We start from the raw sequence: 22,388 nt of genomic DNA, 5'->3' as shown, positions 1-22,388 counted from the left end.
TATATACTGTAGCCATTTGCAGTTTTTCATTTTTCACTGTAAACTGAAGGATGAACGTTTTTATTTCAAGAAATCCAAAAGGATAACCTCTAACATATTTCAAGTAGGAATGTATTCCTACAATTTTTTAAAACATTACAACCCATAGTAACCATAATAACCATACATTACTATACTGACGGAAAGTCACAAAACTCCCCTTATGGGGTTTTCACACCAACGCGGTTCCAGGGCCGGTTTGGAGCTAGAGCCTGAAAAGCACCGGTTTTTTAAGCTCCGGAATCCGAATTCACTTATGGGGAATTGGGGATATGTATCAGCTGCTTGTGTGACAGTCAGACAGTGAATACTTTACGGCGGCCGCTGCCATGAAAGCTAACCTGGAGCTAACGGGAGAATAAACTCCGGTGGAAGAGCAGCACTGCAGCTGTCGGTAAATGCCGCTGAAAAACATTAATAAACAATGAACCACGGCACTCTGGAGAAAAGTATAAGCTTGGAGAAGTCGTTATTTAATTTAATCTGGCTTCGTATGATTAAAAGCAACACGATCATCGACCCTACGCAGTCCCCCATTGTTGTTGTAGTGAGCGCCGTAACGCCGTAGGGGAGAAAATCAGCGACGTAAACAGTGACGTCATGACGCAGCAGCACCAGACGGGCGGTGTGAACAAAACAAGGGCTGAAAAGATAAACCGGTTCCGAACCAGAAAAGCTCTAGCATGGAGCTATAACGGGAACCGCGTTGGTGTGAAAGGGGCATTACAGCAATTGGCAGTTTACCTTTACTTTGACAGTCATACACCACTTTGTTCAATTTTAAACAATACATTCTTAATTTACAGTGGTGTGGTACATTTGGCATAAAAGGCAAGGCAGATATCTCAGGCACTTCAAATATTTACCATTTATAACTGCTGTTTGGTTACATCATTATTTACCATCTGATTCTTGCCTTCCTTGTTCCTTTCTACCTCTACCTATTGTTGGCAGCCAGCTCGACAAAATGCTAATCCCCAAGCTCTATATTGTGGACGATTTACTTTGAAATGTACCTGTTTTACTGTCTTGCCATCAAATTAAACTGTGCTTTTGAGTGAGGCACCTGAAACATCGTTGAAAAAGAAGAAAATAAAACAACATAGATTAGCTCCATGGCATAATGCCGAAACCCGCAAAATAAAGCAAAAGTCGAGACAACTTGAAAGGATATGGCGTTCCACTAAACTTGAAGAATCTCGTTTAATTTGGCATATTACTCTCAATGAATATAAGAAAGCACTGCGTAAAGCGAGAGCAGCATACTACTCTTCATTAATAGATGAGAATAAGAATAATACAAGATTTCTTTTCAGCACTGTAGCCAGGCTGACAGAGAGCCACAGCTCGACTGAGCCTTCTATTCCCATAGCACTCAGTAGTAATGATTTTATGTGCTTTTTTAACGATAAAATTGTTACTCTTAGAAACAAAATCAATGACCTCTTGCCTTTGACCAGTATAGTGTTATCAACAGCTCCCGGAAACGTAAGTTCTAATAATATTACACTAGATAGTAAACTAGAATGCTTTTCAGCCATAAACCTTGAACAATTAAATTCAATGATTCTCTCTTCTAAACCATCAACGTGTATCTTAGACCCGATTCCAACTAAGCTGTTAAAAGAAGTTTTTCCATTAATTAGCACTTCTTTATTAAATATTATGAATATGTCTTTATTATCAGGCTATGTTCCAAAATCATTCAAAGTAGCAGTGATAAAACCGCTTCTTAAAAAGCACAACCTCGATCCAGAGGTTTTAGCCAACTATAGACCTATTTCTAATCTTCCGTTCCTCTCAAAAATTCTTGAGAAAGCAGTCGCAAAACAGCTGTGTGATTACTTAAGAAACTATGATTTATTTGAAGATTTTCAGTCTGGCTTTAGAACACAACATAGCACAGAGACAGCTCTGGTTAAAGTCACAAATGACATTCTAATAGCCTCTGACAAGGGACTTGTCTCTATTCTTGTCTTACTCGATCTTAGTGCTGCATTTGATACTATCGACCATGATATCCTATTGCAAAGACTAGAGCACTTAGTTGGCATACAGGGAACTGCTTTAGGCTGGTTTAGGTCTTATCTATCTGAACGCTCTCAGTTTGTACGTGTCAACGATGAATCTTCCATGCAAACCAAAGTTAGCCATGGAGTGCCACAGGGCTCAGTGCTTGGACCTATTTTGTTCACCCTATATATGCTTCCATTAGGCAATATTATAAGGAATCATTCTGTAAACTTTCATTGTTATGCGGATGATACTCAACTATATTTATCAATCAAGCCTGATGAAATTAATCATCTAAATAAAATTCAAGACTGCCTCAAGGACTTAAAAACGTGGATGACCTTAAATTTTTTGATGTTAAACACGACCAAAACTGAAGTTATTGTACTTGGCCCGAAGAATCTACGAAACAAATTATCTAAAGATATATTAACTATGGATGGCATTAATTTGGCCTCCAGTGAGACTGTAAGGAATCTTGGTGTTATATTTGATCAGGATTTATCCTTTAACGCCCACATAAAATCAATTTCAAGGACCGCCTACTTCCATCTACGTAACATTGCAAAAATCAGGCATATCTTGCCTCAAAACGATGCAGAGAAACTAGTCCATGCATTTGTTACTTCAAGGCTGGATTATTGTAACTCCTTATTATCAGGGTGTACCAAGAAGTCAGTGAAGTCGCTTCAGCTGATTCAAAATGCTGCAGCTCGTGTACTAACCAGAGTTAGGAAAAGGGACCACATTACTCCTGTTCTGGCTGCCTTACACTGGCTCCCTATAGAACACAGGATAGAATTTAAAATTCTTCTTCTCGCCTACAAAGCCCTTAATGGGCAGGCGCCATCTTACCTTAAAGAACTCATTATACCCTATTGTCCTACTAGGGCATTGCGTTCCAAGAATGCAGGGTTGTTGGTTGTTCCTAGAGTCTCTAAAAGTACAATGGGAGCCAGAGCCTTTTCTTATCAAGCTCCACTTTTGTGGAATCAGCTTCCAGTTTGTGTTCGGACGGCAGACACCCTATCCGTTTTTAAGAGTGCGCTTAAGACTTTCCTTTTTGATAAAGCTTATAGTTAGGGCTGATTAGATTCAGCCCCTAGTTTTGCTGATATAGGCTTAGTTTGTCGGGGGACATCTTACTTCTTCCTTCTCTCTGTCTATACCTGTGTACTCTCATGTTCCGATTAACCCAGCTTCCCCAAATGTCTTTCTTTTTGGTGTCTATATACGCCGGGATCCGGAGTCATGGATGATCCTGCGGTCCTGTGTCATGGATTGCGAGTCCTGGATCTTGAGACGTGGCTGCGGTCCTGGATCATAAGTCCTGGATGGATATCCTCGTGGATTCATCTTCTTATTATACACACATGCATTTCAAAACATTTGGACTACCTATGTTGCAAATGTATTATCTTTTCAATTTACACACGGCATCTATTGCACGTCTGTCCGTCCTGGGAGAGGGATCCCTCCTCTGTTGCTCTCCCTGAGGTTTCTCCCATTTTTCCCTTTAAACTGTGGGTTTTCTCTGGAAGTTTTTCCTTGTACGATGTGAGGGTCTAAGGACAGAGGGTGTCGTATTGTCATACTGATATTCTGTACAAACTGTGAAGTCCACTGAGACAAATGTAACATTTGTGATATTGGGCTATATAAATAAACATTGATTGATTGAAACATGAATTAAAAAAACCATTGAGTTCCCCAAATTGCGCAAGCAACTACCTTAACTGTGGTAACTATAACATTCAACGATTCAAAAACTCATTAACAAACTGTAACAGATACTGCCAACTTTTTGTAAGTAGAATCGATTGTGCTACGGTGCATAATTATCTCCTGGGAATGCTGCCATATGCTGCAGTTTTCCACTTGTTCTTTGATACACTGCGATGGTTGGGTGGGAGATATTGGAGATCTGACCTTTAATGACCACTGCAGAGCTGAGCAGGGTTTCACAGTCATTAGCTCCCATTTAAGGAAAATAAAATGAGGCGAGAATACAGAGTAGAGTAGATGTCAACTTACGAATCTACAATGTGGAACAGAAGCTTCTCACAATATTCTAAATTGAAGTGAAGAGGAAGCTCCCAACGTGTAACCGTGAGTTGTTAATTGTTCGTCAGGGTTTTTTGTCCAGTTGTGGCTCCTCTGACATTTGTTCAACAGTGTTCTACAGACCCACATCCATATTAATTCTTGGGAAGCAGGGTTTGCCCTTCACCCTGTGTACAGACGAGAAGTTGTCATTTGTCTTTCAGCTCATTCATCAGACAATTGCACGGTTGTAAAAACAGCTTGATTGGGTTTTACAGAAAGCTAACAGGCCAGTCAGTAAAGCCTGTCAAGTCTTACTTATATGGACTATAAATCCATCTCACCTACACTGGTAAATTACAGTGAACGCTATAAATAAAACATGCTGTCTATTATCATCGACAAGGTTCCAACCATCCAACTATGCACAATGCTGTACAGAGGACTGATCACAAGTAAGTATCACTACTTTACATGCCTATATTAAAGCCCCAAATATTACATAATCGTATTATTTTAATATTCTGAGACACTTTCCTTAAAGGAATCACCATTAAGTTGTTTTTAGTGCTTTTCTGATGAGCACTTGTTTTGACCTTTACTAGGAAGCAATGCATCAAAATTCTGAAGCAGCCTTAAGTGGGTCGAGCATTCCATATCCACATCCACCGCTGGATGACCAATTAACCTTTGTTAATATACGGTAATAGCTATATAAATTGATTATGTGTGATAAATATCCTTCCATCTACAGGTTAAAAGAAAATCTATTTTATCCATCCCCAAAGTGAAGGATAGAGCAATTCTTCATAGGAATAGTTTGACATTATGGAAAAAAGGCCTTCTTACAAGAGTTAGATGAGAAATCACTTTATTGTCTATATGCGACAATATATGCTTATGCTTATGTTTAAGAAAAAAGTACACACTGCCAACTAGCAGCAACTCTAAAGCTCACTTATTTAAACATGATGTGTTTTTTGTTTATCACATACACAACAGAAATGTGAAACCTGCATGTTGTTTTCTTTTACTTTGGCCAAAGCCAAGATAGCTAATTTATATTTGTGTATGCTTACAGGCTGTTTCCACTCATCTATTTACCATACACATGACAGTGGTGTCAAACTGCTCATCTCTTTGCAGGAAAGTTTACATATGCTTTTCCAAAATATGAGACAATGCCTTAAAGTTGAAAAACTAATTTTAAGGGGCGATAAGAAAATATTGACCAATTAATATCATGTCACAAAATGTTCTCTTGCCAAAATTGCTGCTTGATTCCAAATAAAAAGTTGGAGTGAAATCCTCCATATCTGTAACCAAAAGCATCCACAGATAAATCTAGGGATGAATCCTATTCACTCCCTGCGGACACAGAACAGATGCTATTAAATCATCCCATTGATTACCTCCGTTCTCTGTGTGTATGTGGTGTGTGACGGATTGCGAAGGGGGAGCCAAGCGTTACGTGTTAATGGGACCCTCTGTCAGCAAAGCAGACTCCTCATTCATCAGGCGTTATCATACCAAACAATAAACCCCCATGCATGCACACACAGAGGAGGAAAATGCATCACACAACATAAGGGAGCAGAGTGAGACTGTACCTGCACGTCTAAGAGGATGGAGTGTGTTTATATCTGACACACACCTAGAATGGAGCAGGATGATGAGGATTATTATCACTCGTCTGGGTTCAGACAGCCAGTACTGATGACAGAGGCTGAGTCAATGTTTTCCTAAAGCCCAGGACAGACTGGTCCTCGCACTATTTTTCCTAGTGTCAAAATGTTTCATCTTGAAAATGCTCGAGTAAAGCGTGTTTTTGTTATTTACCAATGCCCAGGGTGTGATGCGAGTAAAGCTAAATGCGAGCGGAGTGCTCACATACAGAAACCTCATTGGGAACTGTGAGGAAAGAGGCCAAGGCGTATTATCATCAAGTGGTTACATCAACAGGGGCTGGAGCTGGAATATAAAACAGTCTGGAGGGTTTCAGATTTCTGTCTGAGCTGGAGGTGGGGGGGGGGGGGGGGGGCATTAATGTGCTCGCATTATCGGGGAGATCAAAACACACCAGAACAGACCAGACAAAATTAGATAAGACACAGGGAAGGCGAAAGAGAAGAAAATAAATGAGAATATATTACGCAAAATCTGAGAAGACAATAGGCTAAACTACACTATAGCAAAACAATCCTCCATCACAGGGGTTGGAGCATCACAATCAGGGAGCGTTCACTGGGGAGAAGAAAACAAATAACCACATTGTTGTCTACCATTCAGCTTTGTAAACTTACTAGCATGTTACTATCTACTAGTACAACAGCAATTACCTGATTAATAAAGTTGTCAAGAAACAAGAGCCATTATTTGTGTTTGAATGGTGCCTTGAGCTGAACGTCAGAATGCTAACGGTCTCACTATGAACATGTTAAAATGCTGATGTTAAGCAGCTATAATGTTTATCACAATCAACCTCTTAGTTAAGCATCTTGCTGAGATTTGCAAATTGGCAGTACAGTTAAAGTAGGCTAGTAGACTATGGCTCACGCTGATATAAATGGCATAAATTAGTAGATATTTTTCGCAAACCAAAGTATAGGAAACATTTAAATGTTGACTTTATGATGGTGCTGGTGGAAACCCAAATGTCAATCGAATGGTGTCTCGGAACAGGAAATGTCAGGGGTTCATCCACTAGGGACCATGAATGCCCCAGGTATTGAAAATATTTCGGTTGGTATTAAAGTGTTGGGCCATCTTGGTCAGTGTATGTTTTGGTCATTGGATTTTCTTTTCACAAATGGATATTCAAAAATAAAAAATGACTGGATATTTCATTTTCGTTTTAAAATTGAAAAACCAAAATTGAAATACAAGGCGTTTTTCTTTATCATGGTCAAAAAGGGATTTACTAAACTTAAAAAACGGGATGATTTTCATTTTGTACTTAAAAATAAAATCACTAGAAAACAGAAACAAAACAACTACAGTTTTTTCATATTCTGCTACCGGAAGTTACCTTAACAAATAAGAGCGCAGATGAGGTCAAAAACCCGTGTATCTACGGTCCATTTGTTTTTCTTTATTAAACAAGTAAACGGAAGAGCGTCTGCGAGGCGTTTTTGCTTTTCACCTTACTAAATGGTCAAATGGTCCTTTGAGCGAGGGGCGGGGCGAAACTCATGGAAGTGATTTCAAAACAGAGCACACGTTTGCTTGGAATGGTGATAAGATAATATTATAAACAAGGGGAATTTAGCGATCACAACGAAGAAAGCCAAGACACACATTGAGCCCAGAAAATGGACGTTATTAAGGGCTGTAAATATAATAAGCTTCTGTCTAAAATGGACAACATTGTTAGGAGATTTAAATTATACAGCGATTCTGCAATACGGTCAACTCACTCAGCCGCCTCTCGAGTTTTTTTTTTTTTTTTTACCTCAAATTCTTAGGAAAACTGACACTGTTGGACTCGGTACTAGTTTGATTTCTACCAGAAATGAAATGAAGTACTTTTACTGTGTACTTTGTCAGTAATCCTCTGTCAAAGTCGCCTCCATAGTAGGCTCCATAATGCATGTTCTTCTGCTATCTTTGATGAATGATAACAAATACAATTTTACCATTAGTTCTTAATGAAATTGATACTGTTTGACTTTGTATTAGTAAGCCTACTTCTAAAAATACATTGAAGTACTTTTATCGTGTATTCTTTGAGAAATACTCTGTCAAATTCCCCTGCTGTGAACAACATCAAGCCACTTCTGCTAAGTTTGATGAGGGAATTATTGTTTGTTGCCATTAGTTCTTTGTGAGATTGATCCTGTTGGACTCATTACTAGCGAAACTACCCCCACAAGTACTATGAAGTACTTACTGTGTACTTTTCCAGTAATCCTTTGTCAATGTGCCCTCCTGAGAACAAGAATGCATGTTTTTCTTTTAATAAGCATTACCTAAAAAACATTTCTTCCTGAGACTGATATTGTTGAGTATTTTAAGAGGATATTGTAGACATGAAATCAGCAATACTTCCAGTCAGTACTCCAGCAGCAGCATGTTTACCCCTTGGAAAGTCTTTAGAGTCTGGTCTGGATAGCTGGTCACAACTATCCTTCAGCAAAGTGACACACTATGTCACTCTGGTTGGCCTCTTATGATGCTGCTGTCTTTTAATATACGATTATTTCTCAGCCGATATTTCGTTCCTCGCCGATTTTTCAGTCTCATCAGCCTCATCCTTCCATCAGTCCCAGTCAACGCCTCCAGCATTCTTCCAGTGTCTGACTCCATATGATATTGTCCTCATGCTGTAAGGGTGATGCCCCATGATCACCAAATGACCCCTCTAGAGTCTGAGTGTCAAGGACCTCATATTATGTCATTAATGTTACATCACCCATTATAACAATTTGCTTTCTTTTTTTCTCAACTCTTAATTGAATAGCCCTGTCTTTAAGTATAATACAATGTAAAGTCCTTTTCCTGCACCATTTTAAGGCTTCAAAACAGGCATTTTGTTTGTTTGGTGAAATTACACAATAAATGGCCCAGAATTATACTTTATGAACTGTGAATCTTGTGGTGCTTGAAGAAATACACACTGGCTAAGCCGGCCAGGTTATATTGAAAACCGCTGCTCTATATCATTCTACAATTTGGGGTACATTTCACATCAACAAAACAGTACAAAAACAGTGTTCTTTCTCAATAGAACAATAAGTGGTTCAAGTTAGTATATTCCTCAGTGTAACTAGTTGCAAAGCTTAAAAAAAATTGTATTTAATTTCTTTTAAGGGAAAGGATGTTTTCACTACTCAGTTTGTCAACTATGTTACGGACAAACTTGATGTCATTACAATCATTTGATTAAGTCCTACACTCCAAGTAAAATCCAATTTGAAAGGCTCTTGAGTCTATTCTACCATATATACAATGATCTTTAAAAGTTTAAAAAATAATTGTGTTAAAGTATTTTTTTCCATGTGATATCTTCAGCACTGTCATGAAGGATATGGATATTTGTTATTATAAAACTACCATACAGGTCAATTTGATAGTTTTAAGAGATGTGATGTAAAACTCCAACCGTGTAGATGTACATTATACTATAAAGCAGTGGTTCCCAACCTGGGGGGCGCGGCCCCCTTGGGGAGGCGCCAAAGATCGCAGGGAAGGCGCCAGGCCTCAGATGATTTGAGGCCAATATCATATTTAGATGTTTTTTTTTTTTTTTTTTTTACATATAATTGTAACGTAATACATGATTGTCACTAAAAGCCTTGTCTATACATTACAATAAAAAAATAATAATAATTGATTAATGAATTTGAATACAAATTCAAGTTTGTATCTATTATAGACATAAAAAGACAGACATTTATAATTTTTTATTTAATAGAAATGTTTCTTCTGCGCGTTAAGTGTTCAAGCCGGGCTTGTCTGGATAAGCGCATTTTTAAAAGATAGTCATTGTCCATGCCGGTTTCAGTTGGATTATTTGTCACAGTTGCTCTGATCAGATCGGTCTCCTCCATTTTGTGGATTATTTACGACTTTTGAATCCGCATAAACACATCGGCAAAATCCGGCTTACTTTGAGCATGTGTTTTAAACAGTTTAATCCCTTTGTGAATTGTTTCCACTTGCGGCGTCCTTTAATTTCTTCATACAGCGGGAATCCAAATGAATTAATCCTGAGTCCAATAACCATCAAAGTCACTCCAATAGTGCTCCTTAATTACGCTTTCATCCTCCTTTAACAAAATACTTGACATTCATCCAGTTTGTGACAGTAGTTGTAGCATTTTGAGACTTTGACACTTTAATTACCGCTGTTTTTTCTGTTTTCTAGTGTTTTTATTTGTTGTTTTGAGAAGTAGTAAATGAAAATCATCCCGTTTTTTAAGTTTAGTAAATCCCTTTTTGACCATGATAAAGAAAAACGCCTTGTATTTCAAGTTTGGTTTTTCAATTTTAAAACGAAAATTCGTTTTTTGTTTTTGAATATCCTTTTTGTGAAAAGAAAATCCAATGACCAAAACATACACTGACCCATCTTCCTGTACTGACTGATTCACCAATTTGCCATCCCTCACAATAGTTTGATGGGTTTTCTGTTTATAGGACGGATATTTTGATGTTCTCCAAAGTGCAGATTTGGATGACCACCTGAGCTTCACCAGCCCTCTCTGCCCAAATAAGCAGTCCTACTCCTCCTGGCCACCAATCAGACCTCAGTATCAGAAACAGCTCATTGACCTCTTGGCCCAGGAAATACCGAGAGTTCTTTCCAGTCGAATCTCCCTGGCGCATCAATGGGATGTGACAGTATGATTAGTCGACGAGAGAGAACTAATTGACAACGTGATCAACTCGCCTGCTGCGGGTCACGCCATGGCATTGGCACTTCATCACCACTAATGATATAATGCTGTGTGCATGTGCGTGCGAGGGTAAACTTGGATAGTTTTTTGTTTATAGACAACAGCCTCAGGTGGCACAGGTATCAACACTGTTTTTTGTGTTTGAATGGGTAAAAGGGTCAAATATTAAGTATGACCTGTGGCTTGGGAGGAGCAACACAGGGATTTATATGTCATTAATTAATTAAAAAAGCTGTCAGTGCATGTAATAACATGTTATTGCACATATTCTATGCTGCTTGTGGTGTACACAAAATCCAAACAGGTTAGATAATGCTGTTTAACATAATCCCAGGGTAAGAACAATGTTGTTTTCCCATAAAATGTATGAACAATACTGTTCTCAAAATGTGTTTTAGGTGTTGTTTTTTATTCCAGATTTAATTGTATTCTGGTTGGTTGGATTTGTTTAAGCAGATTTGATCAAAATAAGTCCTACTCGGGCGTGGAAAAAAACATTTTTACCTAAACTCTTCTTGGTCTCGGCATGGTCTCAAACTAAGTCTGGACTGGTTAGTTTTTGGTAGGAACGTGATCTTAACTTAATCTGTTTACAAGATAATTGGGTTTAGGGTCAACACTGATACTCAAGTAACAAATGAACAAGAATAAGGTGGCTGTATACTCTCAGAAACACCAACAAAAGACCCACATATTATACAAAGATGAATACCCCGTGAAAAACTCTGACGATAAATATCTATTATTGTAACCTGTAATGGCTCACCTAATGTTAATCCACCAGAAATGGGGTAATAACCTAAAAGCCTATAATCATAATGGGAAAAGAAAGAGTTTATTTAGACTGCCAATGTTTCTGGAGCTCCACCAAGCAGAGGTGTCTAAAATAAAGACCTGACACTACTTTACTAGAAATCGGATCCATTAGACTGAATGACATATTGGACTCTTCTATTTTAGGTCTACAATAAATATCTATACCCCAAATGGGAAAATTAATGTCAAGAAAAGAGTCAAACTTGAGCTGAATTTTCAATCAGGTAAAAAGCAAGTTAAGTGAAAGCAATCTTTTGTAATACTTGAGCCCAGTTATGCCAAGTTTAGACAAAAGCACCACTTGATGAAGCTGTTATGTGGATGAAAGAACACATGCGAAGCGTAATGCTCTGTAATTTAAAATAATGATCAACTCCTGTTGTACATTCTGACCTGATATTTTCAGCTGCTTTGAAGAGCACATTAAAGCTATTTGATGCTATTCCTAGAGAAAAACATCAAATGAAACTGCCACTCTCCGACCACCTTATCCAACCGACTGGTCTCTCAGCTACAGGGTAATGGAAAGAATATGACACACAGACAGAGAGTTGGAAAACAATAAGGACAGAGAAAATGAAAAAGTGGAATATAATACAAAGAGCGAGGGATAATGGTCGAGAGAAAGAGACGGGGAACCAGAATATGACACTGAGAGAGGGAGCTCTGTTGAGGGAGGCTTAAAAGAGGGGATTCCAGAGATAGCATTGGAAATCCTGTCATTTTATCCACCCAATAAACACATTCTCAACTCAGTCGATATAATCCATCTATTTCCAAGCCCTGCATATGATCTGTTATCTTTTCTGACTACAATGGACAGCCCTCTTGTAGACATAGCTGTTAGATAATAGAGCCACCCATAAAGAAACACAATACAAAGAAAGGAAAGCAATAGCCATTTTAGGTATTTAAAACCCTCAAACAAAAAAAGCTGCCGTTGCTTGACTCACAAAATAAGGCAAAGTGTGATTGTTAATTTACTCAGGCGCATTTTAAAGAATTGATATGCAAAAGATTACTAAATCAGTCAGATTTTGTTTTATACATATTCTCTTTCAATCTTCACAGTTACCTTTAGTTGACTTATTCACATCTATTTAATTCACATTCTCATCACAACTACTGACACTGCACTTTTGAAAGCATATAGTCATATAAATAAAGTACAAATTAGCATTAAGATGTGTCACTTCAATGTGTTTTCTACCATTCAAAGAACAGTCAAAGTGGATAATTTAAAAAAAGCCTAATTTAAATGTTTTGTTTTTATTTCACTTTACTTTGATCATCAATCACTGCCAGTTGAGTTTTCCTTGCACACAAATATGCAAAACTTTTAGGAGTTAGGCCTCCTCTTTATTGTCCACTCACACATCACTGTGAAGCTAAAATGCATTAGTCACACCACGTGAGGTATAAAATCGGTTTATTGTGATGCTGATGTGATGATTTATATAAAAGCAAACTTATACATTCAAGGAAAAACCTGCATAAATACACAAATATTAAGAATCATAACAAATGCATATGTTGTGTTGTGTAGTAGCTGTTTTACCAAACAGGAACATTTATGTATTAATGATTGCTGATTGCCGGACAGTACTGGAGGCAGAAGTCTATTACAAGCTGATAATATTTGAGTTGCTTAGCGAATGTTTGCTTACATGACAAAGTCCAAAAATCCCCAAAAATATAAATGGGACTTTAGGTGCTAAGCCCTTCAATGTGTTCACAAGCTGGTCCCTAAAGGATGCTTAGCGAAAGTCCCAGAAGCGTTTTGAGCAAATGTAGCAGCAATAAGTATCAAATTATTACTCTTTTTGTCATAGTGTATTTTTTCAAGTTGATAACATGTTATATTTGAACACCCTGAAGCATCAACAGCACATTTAACCTTCAAAGTGTGTCTCCCAATATCCATTACATTCTGGATTACCAAACATCAAGCTACCTATTATTTAGCTTCCGTGTTAAATGTGTGAAGTTTTGCATGGAAGCTATATGCCACGTTACATTTGCAATAACCCATAAGCTAAAATCCTGTTTATGAGAAACATGAATAATATGATAGCTAAAAAGCTGAGCAGGAATCCTGAGATAGAAAAAAACATCTGTTGTGTAAACTCCGTTGCTATGGTAATATCCACAATATTCTGTTTATACAAGCGTAGATGTCAAACCTGAACAAATATGACCTGAACTAGGTCAGGAGCTTCTGTATTTACTAGCACACGAGTGCAGGTTTACAAAAGAAGCCATTTTTCTGCAGAGAGCCGTTTCATGCATTGATCCTGTATTAAGAGTTTAGTGGGTGTTGCAGCCATTCGTTTGTCAGTCAACTGGAACTGTATAGGCATTTAGAGAAAGGACTGGCAACGTATCAATGTTATATCGATAAAGATTTACAAGACTATATATCCTCTTCAGTAGCAACCCAGTCTTACGGCATTTCGTGCCATAGTCACAACATTTAATCTATTGATTCGTGTTCACCAACACGATTTTCCCCTTTTTTTCGTCTCACACAGAACAATTTGAAAAGCAATGTATTTTTATTGGTAGTGTGTTTCGTGCCTGTACCACGTCTTTTTGTCCAGTCAGGTCTTGGAAGACCGGAAGCTGTGTGGTTCATAAAAACATGTTCTTACTCAATATCAAGCCACGATTATTGTTTTTATTTTAAATCGTATAATGTCAAACGTTTTTTGCCGTCCACGAGGAAAATAAATGGGGCTCACAGCCTCAGAATACTGAAATCAGTATTTAAAAAATATTTGTTTCCTTCTAATTTGTTATTCTTTTCTAAATAACACACTGTTATTTACTCAACAATAACACACAATTATCCTTCTTTTTATTTTTTTGTTTAATTCTATAATATCGGGCTTTTTTGCCATCCCCTTAACCTCTGCCCCTGGAGGTTAAGGGGATAAGAAACACATTGGTGTTATCAAATTTAAAACATATAATTAATAAATGGGTGAAAATTGCTTGTGTCCATAATGGGCAGCATTAATATATACTCACATGACAGCTCATTGTTTCTTTGTAATTCTACTCCACTACAATTCAGAGGTTAACCTGGTATTTTTACTCCACTACATTTATTTTAGTAACTTTGCAGATTCTGATTAATGATGTGAAATATAAACAACCCTTAAATCAGACTTTAGTTACACCTGAGTAAAATTCAGGGAAGGTGATTGTCAAGTGCCAACAATCAGGAGATATATTTGATAGTTGGTGCTTGAGAAGACTAAACATTTATCTGCAGATCTCTAAAAAGTATATTCATTAATCGTTATTCTCTACTAATAGTTAATTAAAGACGGTATATAATGGCTATTTTGCACATCCCTTTCAAGATTTCAAGATTTTCTAAGGTTTATTGAAATATCATATACACAACCACGGTGTAGTTAAGCAATGATTAAAAACTTGGGTCGCAGGTTCCTCACAGTGCATTACAAGACATCTATCGATATATGTGTATACCTCCACCATTAAACTGTCATATTCTGCACATTTCTTATACTATATACATACATCTTATAAGAGTATAATACATATGTATAATATCAGTTAAAATAAGTGCTTAAACATAGTTAACATTGCAGGAAAGCAATATATTAGACGTTAAGTACTTTGTCCGGCTTAATATTTACCTGTAGATAGATACCCCCAACGTTTTTTTCTTATTTAAAAGAAGACCTTAACCTAAAGTATTCTTTAATGTTTAAATAAAGGTTAATTAGTTTGTCTGTTTTGCACATCATCCTAAGCCCCGAGCCTGTTTTTTCAGGTCTCAGGCTCGAAAATGGCATTCCCAGAACAAATGACAATATCTTCCCTACCAAAAAGGGTTAAATTAATAATCTTTTTTCTCAAAGCAAGGTTACATCTGTGAGTTGGATGTAGAAGTGTCAGAATCAATATAAATGTTTTTATTTTAAAGTAAATTCAGATTGAACACAGTAAAAAAATGTAAATGATGGTGTCCGTCCAAAAAAAAGAAGATTACTAGTGAAAACCACCCTTGAATGATGGGATGGTAGACTAAAAGCTTTAGGAATCCAAACTACAACATCTAATAAGTACCCTGTATCAAGATTGATGCAAAACAAGTGAAATTTGAACTTTTTATAGAGATTTAGCACCAAAAGAAACACTTCTGGGGTCATTTGGGTGGCTTTTCCATATCTCTGGCCCCCCTTGCTCAATTTTGCTGATTGACATCTCTTTCTAATCGTCAGTGCCAATGGAATTGACGGGAACTCCCACATACTCCTTATTTGGTAATGTGTATGTGTGAGACTGACGCATAGCCAAAACCGGAAGCTGCGATAACTCTGGTGGCTACCATTAGCAGCTAACTTTTACTCTCCGATTTTTACATAAAAATGGAATTATGGATTATAAATAATTTTTTCAAATCCTCAGAAACATTATCAATTTATGGATTAACTGATTCAGCCACGTTTTTTCTCGTTTTAATGCCATTGAACAAGTCTTTTGATTAGATTGACAGCTACGGTGAGATGATGTCCCGTAAAAGCCCCGTAAAGGTATGTGTTGTGATGTCTGTGTTTGCTTCCCCTGTCGCGAGTTCGGATCGCTCAGTGATGATACTATACCTAAATAATCTGTGGAACCACAGCTTTAATCGGATATCTTGTATGTGCAGCTACGATAAGTAATAAGGGTATCTTTTATCTTGAGTTCTGTGTCAAAGTGCGTTTTTCGCCCAGGGATCATTTAGATGCTTCTTATGAGACTTGTGTTTTGGTAAAAATTGTTTGTATCGTCAGTTAGCTGAGATTCTTCCCGTTAATCTGGTATAACACATTAATAGGTTCTTAAATATTAAGATGCCCTGAGACACAGTGTCGTGAAGAACATTTAAAAAAAAAGCCTCCGCCGAGGGGGGCTTTGGGGCTTAACAGGTTAATATCTTTGTACATCCGGCACTAAACTGTTTTATTGTAGAGATCACATACAGTATCTTCTTGATATTTTATATTCTATATTTCTATCATTGACCTTCTACTTTCCCCCTATTTTGTTTGTACTCTTAATATTTTTTTAATCAAATATAACATATTCAACAAAATAATTCCATAATGTGCTTTAACCACTAGGCGGTGTGGGTTAAAAAACGGTCAAGTTTAAAGTGTTAACACATCAAATTATACTTTTTATTATTAGTGTAGGACACGTATATATATATAACATCTGAAGATGTGTAGTTTTATTCATGTTTTCACATAATTCTACAGGATATTGCTATAATATTTTACATATTGTATTTCTACACGTTAATATCCGATTTGTAAAACATCACAGACAGAAAGGTATATCCGTCATTTAATGGTAAGCTATTGACATTCTGAATCTCCATAGATGTGTCTCCCATCACCCAAAACCCCTGACTATTCTCTCAACTCAGTATTTACATTCTTTAATTCAAAGAAAATCAATAATATCTTTAAAAACTACAAGTCACTATCTATAAATTGTGCACCATTATGGTGTAAATATAGCCTATCTACCAATTGGATCAAATAGAAAAGTCAGCCGAATTAGTGTTGATACTGCAAGGAGACGTATTGTGTGAAGTGAAATTGAAGATGTTGTTTAATTGTTGATATATTTATGATCCACGTCACATATTCAGTTTCGGCGGCAGTTCTTCGAATTTGTCCAGAAGTCTTCTAATCAGGGCTCTATAAATAAAGAACATAATAATAATGCAGCCAAAGCGTGTATTACAATGCCCATTATGTGATGACTTTCAAAGAGAAAAGCAAGTACACTCGGAATAAAGTATTATTTTCTTTTTTTCTTTAAGAAATTCGGATTTCATATCGCATAAACACCATATCCCAACGTGCATTGCGGCTAAAACATCCAATCACCGAGCTTCAACTATAGCTGAGGATCTTCGGTAATCAGTTCAGTGGGTGTGTATCGCCTACGTCTGTTTCCGGTGACTTTATTTAGAAATTCAGTTCCTGACGGACGGCAAATAAGCCCGATATTATAGAATCAAACAAATAAATAAAAACAAGGATAATTGTGTTATTGTTGAGTAAACAACAGTGTGTTATTTAGAAAAGAATAACCAATTAGAAGTAAAAAAAGATTTACAAAAAACTGATTTCAGTATTCTGAGGCTCTGAGCCCCATTTATGTTCCTCGTGGATGGCAAAGAAAGTCCAACATTATAGAATTTTAAATAAAAACAATAATCGTGGCTTGATATTAGGGGTGTAACGGTTCACAAACATTTCGGTTCGGTACATACCTCGGTTTTTAGGTCACGGTTCGGTATGTTTTCGGTATAGCAGAAACAATTATCACAAAACATAAACTATTTTTTTTAATTTTTTTTATTATTATTAAACTGTGAATAATGTATTCACTCAAATAAATACAAAATATAATAAAATAAACATTAAGGTTCAGCATTTCGATGAACTGAAATAATCTGTATTTGAACTTTACTGTACCAGTAGGCTACTCACAAAACTTAAACTATTAGTTTTGGGTTTTTAATTATTATTAAACTGTGAATATTCACTCAAATAAATATAAAATATAATAAAATAAACATTAAGGTGCAGCATTTCGATGAACTGAAATAATCTGTATTTGAACTGTACTGTACTAGTACCTAAGCAGCCAGTTTGACATTATGACTTGCTTGTCATTGTATTTTCATGTTTTTTAAAATTAAAATTAACTTGTCCACATTGCTTGTCGAAAGGGCAGATCTGCTGGCACTAACAATGTCTCCTGCTGTGGAGAACACCCTCTGACTAGGGACAGAGGTAGCAGATACAGCCAGGTAGCGCTTTGCTAACATGGCAACATAAGGATTTTTGGCGTTTGTAATAGCTTTGGCTCGGTCTAAACTTTTTGCGAGTGGTGGAGGCTTAAATGCTAGTGGGAGTTGGGTTTGCAATTCAGTCTTTTTTCTTTTGGTACCGGTGATATTCACGTTCGGGTGATGCCTTTTCAAATGAGTGTGCAAGTTTGATGTATTGCCAGCCGCGTAACCAATTTTAGTTGAACAATGCCGATAAACAGCTTTGGTTCGGTCCACCTGTCTTTGTCCGTCCTCCTTGTACATAACTGCGAAACCAAAATGTTCCCAAACCGGAGACTTCAATGATGCTGGAGGATTTTCGAGCTCAACTTTATCGTTTTGTGTGACACGAAAAAAAAGGGGGAAATCGTGTTAGTGAACACGAATCAATAGATTAAATGTTGTGACTATAACACGAAATGCCGTGAGACTGGGTTGTCTGTAGATATTACACTACTGCATACTGTAAATGCCTTGTCTTGGCTTTAAAGGCTGCATTACAGTAAAGTGATGTACTTTTCTAAATGTATTGATTTCATACTATGCAACAAAAAATGGTGTTGGTTAAACAAACCTGCTTTATTATTGTGTCTGGGTAGTTTGTGAATTATTTCCTCTGTTAACTTTTCCTGATTTGTAGTGCTGTCTATCTGTCTTTTCCCAGAGATGACTGAGTAACCTGAAGTGAGTGGAACATTTTGTTGGTAGAATTAGATGTAGCTGGTGATGGAGTCAGTTAAGGAGGAGTCAGTTTTTTGTATTGAAGATATAGAACTCTAATGTTGCTGTTCAGCTGATGCAAGAAGCTCTTGAATGAGACAAAGCAATGAAAACCTGTTATGGCACAGGAAGCAAGTAGATATAAATGTGACGTTTGGTCAGTATCTTAGTGTTGATTTAAGACCGGCTTGTAGAAATTAGTCCATATGGTGCATATGATATATAAGGAGGGCCGTTAACAGCATCTAGAAGCTAAATGCAAGACCATTGAGAGTTACAACACAGACTGGTAGATTTTTGCATTGTAGATCCTGAGAGAATACAGATAAACGCACACTGCAGAGGAAAAACAACACAGAGCCAAGGGATGCTGATATTATTAAAATGGGACTCCAGTATTTATTTTGTGCCACATTGGTAACATTCAGACAGTCCCTCAGCCAGCTATAGGAAAAGGCTCAGGCACATCCCATAACGGCTATTGTGGACCTTTAATTACAGTCTGAGCCTGGAAGATGGAGGACCCCGGTGTGCACTGTAACTATGCACTTTATCTCGCCCGGTCACCTGAATTTTACCTAATTGCATATTATGTCGGAACAATAGCCAACTGTTGCTGCTTTGTGCGGGTAATATCTAACTCGGCGGTATCTCATTTCTCAAGAGAAGAGAGAATTCAAGGGGTTGAAAATGTCAACAGCCTCAGGAGACTGTTGAACATGCTACCCAGAGAAGGGCCGTGTAGTGCATTATGCATGGCAGGATGGTGTAATTAGATGGTAGGAAATTCTACAACTCATGGCTTATTCCAGTCCTACAACAACATACTAAATTACAAAGCTACTCTAGCCTAACCTGACCTCTGACTTTTGTTAAGAAGCAAAAATCAAAAGGTTACTCCCACCTTAGAGTTGTAATGTCATTAGATCTGACCACAAAGTTTTCAAAATATATCTTGCTTTTGAGGCTGTCCTCAACAGGAAAACGATTGTACTGGTTGTTTGGATCAATCCTCAAAATGACCTATGATCCAAGAGGGACCTCTGTTTGACATTTGACCTCTGTCATTGCCAACAAAGGGTATATAACAAAGTATTGAGATGAACTTTTGTTATTGACCAAATACTTATTTTCCACCATAATTTGCAAATAAATTCTTTAAAAATCAGACAGTGAGATTTTCTGGATTTTTTTTCCTCATTTTGTCTCTCATAGTTGAGGTATACCTAGGATGAAAATGACAGGCTTCTCTCCTCTTTTTAAGTGGGAGAACTTGCACAATTGGTGGCTGACTAAATACTTTTTTGCCCCACTGTATATCAAGCTTTTGTCTGTCACAAGCAAATGTATTTGTACAATGACATCTTAATAGCACTACATATGGGATGTGGTTTAGGTAGATGGTTAGGGGTATCAAGCTTTGACATTTCACTTTTTACCAAAAATCTAAATTGGTAACTTTTTAGCAATGACACAATCTTCCCATAAAACTTTAAGTTAATTAACATCAGAGAAGGTCTTGGTAGAGTTGATCATCAGACAAGATGGGAACCCATATGGAGTGAGAAGTTTGTTCATGACCTTTATGTGTATTATCATCAATGTCACCAAGTCAGAATTCTTGAACACGAAAAGTCTGTTAGAGCACATTCACAATCACTAAAGAGAGTGCAGAAAAAAACAATTTTGTCTAGTTGCAAATGCAAATAAAATAATGCCGGTTGCCAGTAGTGCCTCAGCAGATTGCAATCACCAAATAAAGTAACACTAAATGAATGCAGCGCTCTGTGTCTGGCTGCAACCGATAATATTTTTCAGTGAAATTCTGTTGCTTTTGAATAAATAGCTCCGCATGAGCTGCCAAACTGGAGCGAGAACAGTGAAGGTGACGGGAGATAGGAGTTCTGTCTGGGTCTGATGTTCATGAATTCAGCGGAGGTAGAGTAACGCTTCATCTTCCTCCCCTCTGCCATCCAGACAGAAAGAGAAGCACGAGACCCTTTGATGCGAGTGATTAAAGCCCAGCAGGACGAGGCGCAGCTCGCCATCTTTGTTACCCCGTCCACATGCTCCAGACAAATGGTTAGAGAGAGAGAGAGGGGCAGAGAGAGAGAAGCAAAAGTCTCCTGTGACCCACTAAATTGGTCAGATTGACTGCCAGTGTGGGAGGCGGCCATTTTGACTTGGAGCCAGAAGTTAATGAGAGGCGAGGGGGAGGAGATGTTGGTTCTCTGTGTGAGACTGGGCAGTCTTTCCAGAACTGCCCAGAGACAGATAACATCTCTAGAGGTATTCGTATTTCTCTCAGCAGATAAATAATCCATATGTCAAAACTCTCCAATGCTGCCGATCATGTGGATAGAAATCTCGGCAAGCAGAATCTCAAAAATGATTGGCTGTGATACATCTCTCTTATTGTGCTGTAAAAGGCTTTTGAGCCTTCCTTCGAAACAAAATGAAAGAGAAGTCTTTTGAATGACAAGAAAGCGTCTAAGACAGCAGACCTCACAGAGTGGAATGATCAGTCATCTTTTCAGCAAATCAAATAAAAACAAAAGCTGATGTTCGCCGACTTTCCACATCTCCTCTTTTTTCCAGTTATCAAGTGCCGAAATATTGAGCCTGTCAAGAGCTATAAATATGTGTTTCTGTCAACAGACACAAACACCTTTTTGATAAGTGCTCAGTGGCCATTTATTAAAAGACAGCAGTGCTTTTGGTTTAGCAGTAGGGCGGTTTGTATACTCAAGCCCAACCTTCAACGTACAGGGGTCACTGTCATGTGAATGCAGATTCATCAGAACACACTGTATGGATATTAAAGTAGGTAAAATAGCTTAATCTCTGAATACTATTAGCTTTAGGCTTTGAGCAATATTTTGCACAGGAAGCTGATTGGCGATACAACTCTGTCGCGAGGCAGCGAAATGCCTCTTCAGTCTCTAGCAGTAGGATTGTGTGCTCTTTTACACTATCACTACAGGATATGTATAAAGAAACATGCCTTTATAGCTTGTTTTCCTTTTATTGTACCAAACTCACACTAATTTGCAATTCCTAAACCGGGGTATTGACCAAACCATGACTTCAGTGTACCGCTACATCTCCATTTAGCAGGAGATGAGGTTCTGTCTTATAGTAAGCAGAGTTTTTCAACTATTACAATACAAGTCCTTCATATAGAGCAGACCTACTCTTATATGCTGGTACTAGGAGGAAAAAGGGCAACATTGAGAGAGAAAAATGTGTCCCTAGCTGAAGCACTAACCCACTAAAGGACTTTCTATTGGGAATGTGTGTCCCTGATACCGCTGTCTGGACAAGTTCTCCTCGACACCTGATACGTGACACAGTCCCAGTGCCAAATCCAAACTGTTAGGCTTGTAATAGCAGTGTGCTGTCCTTTTTACAACCCAAATCGACAATCCAGAGCTGTTGCCATTTACTCTCTAGCTAGCTAGATGTCAAATAAATGTAATGGCTTTGGA

At 37.6% G+C, this 22,388-nt stretch overlaps 1 protein-coding gene across 1 annotated transcript in view; it reads right to left on the bottom strand.

The window, feature by feature from the left end:
* Positions 1–22,388, bottom strand: part of LOC307019916 (catenin delta-2-like) — a 195,494-nt gene that overhangs the window by 87,368 nt on the left and 85,738 nt on the right. The window lies entirely within an intron of this gene.

This window comes from Notothenia rossii (assembly GCF_949606895.1).
Source record: "Notothenia rossii genome assembly, chromosome: 9".
NCBI classification, from domain to species: domain Eukaryota; kingdom Metazoa; phylum Chordata; class Actinopteri; order Perciformes; family Nototheniidae; genus Notothenia; species Notothenia rossii.
Note: the sequence above shows the minus strand (reverse complement) of the source record. Positions and strands in the feature narration are given on the sequence as shown.